Raw genomic sequence first — 6,745 nt, 5'->3', positions numbered from 1 at the left:
ATTTAATGATCATCTTAAATTAACAAATAATTTAGTTTTATATTTGAAAGCAAGAGACAGCACCAAGTCTAGCTTTGCATAAAGATTCTTATGCCCAGCTAAAATTAAAAAAGGGCAAAAGTGTTACATTACAAATATTTGAGATTCATCTTAATATCAAATCAAAGCAGCAATCCTTTCCTCTCTTTATTAGGTCACCTATGGCTTCCTTAGTCATGCATTTGGCAGGAAAGATCAGTTCCCTTTCCTCCACCGAATGGTCCCAAAGCAAGAACCTCCTTATCTGGGCATAGTCAAACTGCTCCTGCATTTCAGGTGGACTTGGATTGGTCTTTTTGCTCCAGAGAATGACAGTGGTAAAAAGTTCCTGAGCACCTTCATGTCTGTAGCCAAAAAGAATGGTGTTTGTGTTGCCTTCTCAGAAACAATTCCTGCATTGAATGTTCAAGAATCATATTTAAGCAATGACAAATTCAACATGGTTTTATATGTTATGGATACCAAAGCCAAAGTAATTGTTTATCAGGTAGACACTCATGCCATGCTTACTCTAGTGATTACAATTCAAGGAGCTGAAAAGATTAAAAAGTCAACTGTGGGGAAAGTTTGGATTGCAACAGCTTTGCAGGACCTGGACATGAGATTGTTGTTCAAAGCGATGGATCTCCAGCACAAACATGTTTCTTTGTCCTTCTCCATCCAGATGAATAAAAGGAGACGCTATGATGACTTTGACCAATCTATGCTTTATCTTGAGCAATTTGGGGAAGCAGCATTTCATTGTTTATATTCAAGGTCATTGAGGTCCGTGAAAGTCTGGAAGAGATGTTCAGAAAAAGACACCTTGAAGAAGCTTCCTTGGGATATGATTGAGAGGATCCTTTCTCAAGATGCCTACAGTATTTACAATGCTATCCAGGCTGTGGCACAGACCCTGCATGCTGCATACTTCTCCCAATTGAAGTGGATGAGAACGACAGGTAGAGACAGGCAGACTCCTCTGAGGGTCCAGTCATGGCAGGTATTCCTTTGCCTTCATACACAGTCCCATTGGAAATCACTCAGTCTTTCTGTTCTGGTTTGGGAGCAGTGGGAATAGGATGACCGGATGTGATAACTAGTCTGCAAAGGAGGATGAGGAACTGTAAAATGTAGAACATTTTTTAAAAAGCTAAAAATACTAATGTAAATATAAATTCATGCTTCTTGGTCATGCTCAAAATGGAGGACAATTTAGAATTCTTCCTGGACAGAAGTCTGAAATGTATTTTTATATTATTATTATTATTATTATTATTATTCTCCCTCTTTCCCCCAAAAATGTAGATATGTCCAGGAAAGGGAAGACATCTGGTCACCCTGGGTGGGAATAAACTGTTGCAGCTGGCGCTGGAAACTGTTAGAACAACAGAATGCAACAGAAATGTTTGGATATTTAACAGGGCAATGAATACTGTACCATAACCTTCTGAAAGATTTGTCCCTTTTGGATGAGGTTTGAGATAGACCTGGCGTTCTATTGGTGTATTCGACAGTGTTCGGGCTGTTCGACAGTGGAATGCACTCCCTCGGAGGGTGATAGAGTCTCCTTCCTTGGAGGTCTTTAAACAGAGGCTGGATGGCCATCTGTCGGGGATGCTTTGATTTGGATTTCAGGGGATTGGACTGGATGGCCCTAGTGGTCTCTTCCAACTCTACGATTCTATGATTCTATGAATCTGTTATCCACTGATCATCATTCTCTCCTCCTGCAGTAGCAGAGTGCCCTGTGTAGGCATAGGGGAGCTTGTCACTCATCTTGTTTGGGTTCAAGGATGGAAGCATTAGTGAACTAATGTAGCCCCTACAGTGCCTTTAATCTCTGTCAGCTTTCAGACTTTTTCTTTCTGCTGCAACTGCCTATGCCAATGTCATTGTAACTGTGCAATGCAAATGCACCAAGAGGATTCCAATCGTTAGTTTCACTGAAAGAGATATCCTAGTTCAAACCTGCACCAGTCATGGAGTCATAGAATCATAGAGTTGGAAGAGACCACAAGGGTCAACCACTCCAACCCTAATCTGCCATGCAGGAACTCTCAATCAAAGCACCCCCAAAAGATGGCCATCCAGCCTCTGTTTAAAGACCTCTAAGGAAAGAGACTCCACCACACTCTGAGGCAGCATATTCCACAGTCGAACATCTCTGTCAGAAAGCTCTTCCTAATGTTGAGGCCTGGCCCATTCCTTGATAAGACACACCAGCAACTGTGACCCAATGTGGATTCTACAATATGCTCTACATAAGTCTAGTAATTAACTCTTTTCATAACATTCAATGAGTAGAGAATGTGGCAGTAGGATCATAATCGTTCAGGATCATATTACATCAATTCTGTAACAGGTGCATTGGTGGCCAAATTTTTTGGAGTACGCTTTCAACTGCTGAGGATGACTTTTTCCCCATGAAAAATTATTAGTTTCTATCAGTCTAGAAAAATCACAGGACATGAGTGCGCCAAAAAGGCAGGGACAAGATGTACAACAGGATTTCCTGTCTGAAATATGCACATATTTTCCTATCTCATTTTAGCTTCACCCTTTCCTGAGAAACGTTAAATTTTATAATACTTCTATGAATGGAGTTTATTTGGATGAGAATGGGGATCTGGCAGCTGACTTTCATATCATGAACTGGGTGGTTTTTCCCAACAAGTCCACTGGTGGCGTGGAAGTTGGGAGCATAGAGAGACAAAACCTTTCAGAGATCAAGATCACCATTGATCAGAATGCCATTGTATGGTCCAAGTGGTTTAATCGGGTGAGGAGATTTTCGTTTTATTCCCTTTAATATCTCCTATCATGAATTCCAAAGAGGGAGACTCCACTACACTCCGAGGAAGGAGTGTGTTCCACTGTCAAACAGCCCTTACTGAGGAGGGAGCAAGCTTGTTTTCTGCTGCTCCAGAGAACAGGACCTGGAACAATGGATGCAAGCTGCAGGAAAAGAGATTCCACCTCAGCATTAGGAGGAACTTCCTGACAGTAAGGGCTGTTCGACAGTGGAACACACTCTTTCCTCAAAGTGTAGTGGAGTCTCCTTCCTTACAGGTCCTTAAACAGAGACTGGATGGCCATCTGTCGATGATGCTTTGATTTAGATTTCCTGCATGGCAGGGGGTTGGACCAGCTGGCCCTTGTGGTCTCTTCCAACTCTATGATTCTATGATTCTATAAGGCAAGATGGGTGTAGAGTAGAATTGGCTCATTAAATACTTGATCATTAAAACCTGAGATGCCATAGATTGAATTTTGGAATCCCGACAAGTGAATGAAACATCAGAGCTCTGTCGCTTTTTCTTGATTGGGTGGGGAGATGCACAAAACATTGTTCTACAGAATAATGTTCTCTATATGCTCAGAGGCTCTCAAGCCAATTTTGAATAAGAATTCTCTACTCTCAGTTCACAGACTGATCTTCATAGCTATTCATTTACTGCTGTACATTAAAAACTATGCATTGCTGTAAAAAAAAAAAGAGTGCCACAGCATTTGATTGATCTGATTTATTTATTTATTTCATTTGTATTCCGCCTTTCTCCCATAGTGAGATCCAAGGCTGCTCCAAAAGAGAATGCATAACCTATTCTCAGGACAAGAAGCCGCCATGAGAACAGAAGATGGAGTTTATTTTTGTTTTTACCTATGCCCTTTGTCATTTTTTGTACCTTCTACTTCATTTCCCCCCAAATCTCTTTAATGGAAACTGTTCTGCCTCTCCATTTTCCATGCCCCTCCCCTATGGAAATTTTCTCACTACTACACCGGCTTAGAGGATCATTTATTTTAGACATGTAATTGATAATAGATTGTTGTTTTGCTGCTAGGAGAGAGTTGAGGGTTGTCATTTCAATTATTATGCTATGCCATGTATTTTGGATTTTTGTACCTTGTACTTTTAATGTATTTTTGACTTTTTGTATATTTAATTCATTGTATTATGTTTGCTGTGATGTAACTGGTGGGGTGTGTGTGTATTTTTGTATTTTGTTTCCTTTGCTTTGTAATCCACCTTGATTCTGCAAGGAAAAGGCAGAATATAAATAAATCATGTTGTTGTTGTTGTTGTTGTTGTTGTTGTTGTTGTGCTCAGCATGTTCTAGAGGGGTCATTCCCCCTAAATGGGCCAGACATGTATCCATGGCATGAAGGATTCTCTGCCAGGTGAAACCTATAATCCAGCTGCAGCATTTCCAGGATATGAGTGGTAAAATCTAAACTAGATTACCACAATGATACTGGGAGAGTATATATTGTTGGTGTTTTAAATGTCTGGACTTGGGACTTCATTTGGCCCTTTGTATGACTGAAAGATATCTGGCAGTCTTCAGATAATCATGTGTTGACAGCACTGAGGACCCTTTCTCCCCATACATTCAATTCTGTCCTTTTAATGTATTTCCTCTGATAAACCTCCTAACTAACACATTTTTTGTGGATGTTCCTTCTCTTTATATCTAGACGGTGCCCTTCTCTAGGTGTACTGAAAGTTGTCGCCCTGGATATGCCAAGCTGATTAAGGAAGGAGAACCTGTCTGCTGCTATGATTGTGCCCCATGTACAGAAGGAACCATCTCTACACAGGAAAGTAGGTGACTCCATAGCAAAGAATTGTCCTTGAGGAGTGGAGCAAAGATGGCATCTGGAAGCTTTGTAAAATATGTCTTTGAACTTGGATCCTTTCTTGCTTTTGTGTCTTGATATCAAGAGACAAAGGAAATCAAAGACAATTGCCTGTGGTCATAGTCTACAGGGGGAAAGTGTTCAGGAGGAGTGTGATGATCATATTTGTTATATCCTATTTTTCTCTCCCATCATCATCTGAGCCCTTTCCCCTAGAACAATTGGTTTTCAAAATCCTGTCTGAACAAAATGTCTTCATCTCACTAGAGGATCATCACAAGGAGGACACCAATCTAGTCTCCCTAGAAAGGACTTCCAGAGCCTGAGAGCAGGTCCTGAGATGTCCCTTTCTGTGTTTCCACCAGATGTACTTATGAATGTGATGAGACAGAGAGAAATGCCTTTCCAGAAGATATCAAAACTCTGGCAGGCTCAAAAGGGAAAACATGATTCTTTTGAATCATACTTTTTTGTTTAGCCAGAATAGTGAAGTGGCTGGAGGGTGGGGTCTCCAGTGGGGAGATCAGAGTTCAAATCTTGATCAGATAGACTTAGACTAACCATTGGTCACTTTGCAGAGTCAAGAAGATAAAATGGAAGAGTTGCATTTATGCTGCCCAGAGTCTTATGGATGAATGGCAGGATAGAAATAGATAAAATTAGGAAGCTATTAAATATGTTTTATAAGAAGAATAAGTAGCTACCAACCATGATGAATTATGTTATTTCACTGCAGTTCTTTTGCTCCTCTAATTCTTGTGTCATTGGATACTTATTGTCCACTTTGACTGGCATAGAGCCAGAGTGATGTAGTGGTTTGAGCGTTGGACTAGGACTTTGAAGATCATGGTCTGAATCCTGGCTCAGCCATGGAAACCCACTGGGTGACCTTAGGCAAGTCACACACATTCAGCCTCAGAAGAAGGCAATGGCACACCTCCTCTGAACAAATATTGCCAAAAAAAACCATGATAGGTTTGCCTTAGGGTCACTATAAATTGGAAACAAAGGCACAGAACAACAGCAACTTTGACTGACAGAGGACTTTGTCTCAGGTAATGAGGTCTTCTAGCCCTTCTTGCTGAGAGCCTTGTTGGTACACAGGAGATGATCCCACTGAACTTGAGAATGTCATTGAACACAAGGAGAACTCTACCCTTTAGAGTTTCTTCCCCAGCACCCTATTTCTTACTGTGGGAAACCTGGTATATCTAGGAAACCCAGAAGCAGAACCCAATGGTTACAGCCCTCTTAGGAACTAAAATCTATTGGCACAATGCCTCTGAACCTGAAGGAGGCAGGACTGGGGAATGTGTACCCTTGTAGATGTTGCTGGGCTGCAACAACTGCAACTCCCATAATTATTCCCCATTAGCTTCATTGGCCATGATAGTTGCAGTCCATCCACATCTGCAGTGCCCCATATTTCCTACCTTTATCTTATTGTATAGCTTACAGATCATAAGTGATATTAATGTAAAGTAATGCTGGATGTGCTCTTGTTCTTTTCAGATGCTGACTACTGCAATAAATGTCCAGATGAGAATTATTCAAATAAAGAACACACAAAATGTATTGCCAAGGTTGTCAGCTACCTCTCCTATAAAGAGCCTTTGGGAATCACCATAGCTTTCTTTGCCCTATTCTTGTCCCTCAGCACAGGGTTTGTCTTAGGAATCTTCCTTAAATACCAAGAAACTGCCATGGTCAAAGCCAACAATCGTGACCTCACCTACATGCTCCTTGTCTCCCTCCTCCTTTCCTTTCTATCCTCCTTTCTCTTCATTGGTCGGCCAGAGATGGTGACCTGCCTTCTCCAACAAACTGCCTTCAGCACCATCTCAGTTGCTGTCTCTTCATTGTTAGCAAAAACTGTCATGGTGGTGGTTGCCTTTATGGCTACAAAGCCAGGGAGCAGAATGAGGAAATTGTTGGGGAAGGCATTGGCCAACTCCATTGTAATTTCTTGTTCTGGTGTTCAGATGGCTATTTGTATGATCTGGCTGGGAATCTCCTCCCCTTTCCCAGATGCTGACATGCACTCTCAACCTGGGCAGATCACACTGCAATGTAATGAAGGATC

The sequence above is a fragment of the Sceloporus undulatus genome, chromosome 2 (genome assembly GCF_019175285.1).
Source record: "Sceloporus undulatus isolate JIND9_A2432 ecotype Alabama chromosome 2, SceUnd_v1.1, whole genome shotgun sequence".
NCBI classification, from domain to species: domain Eukaryota; kingdom Metazoa; phylum Chordata; class Lepidosauria; order Squamata; family Phrynosomatidae; genus Sceloporus; species Sceloporus undulatus.
The sequence above is the reverse complement of the archived record's forward strand: the minus strand, read 5'-3'. Positions refer to the sequence as shown.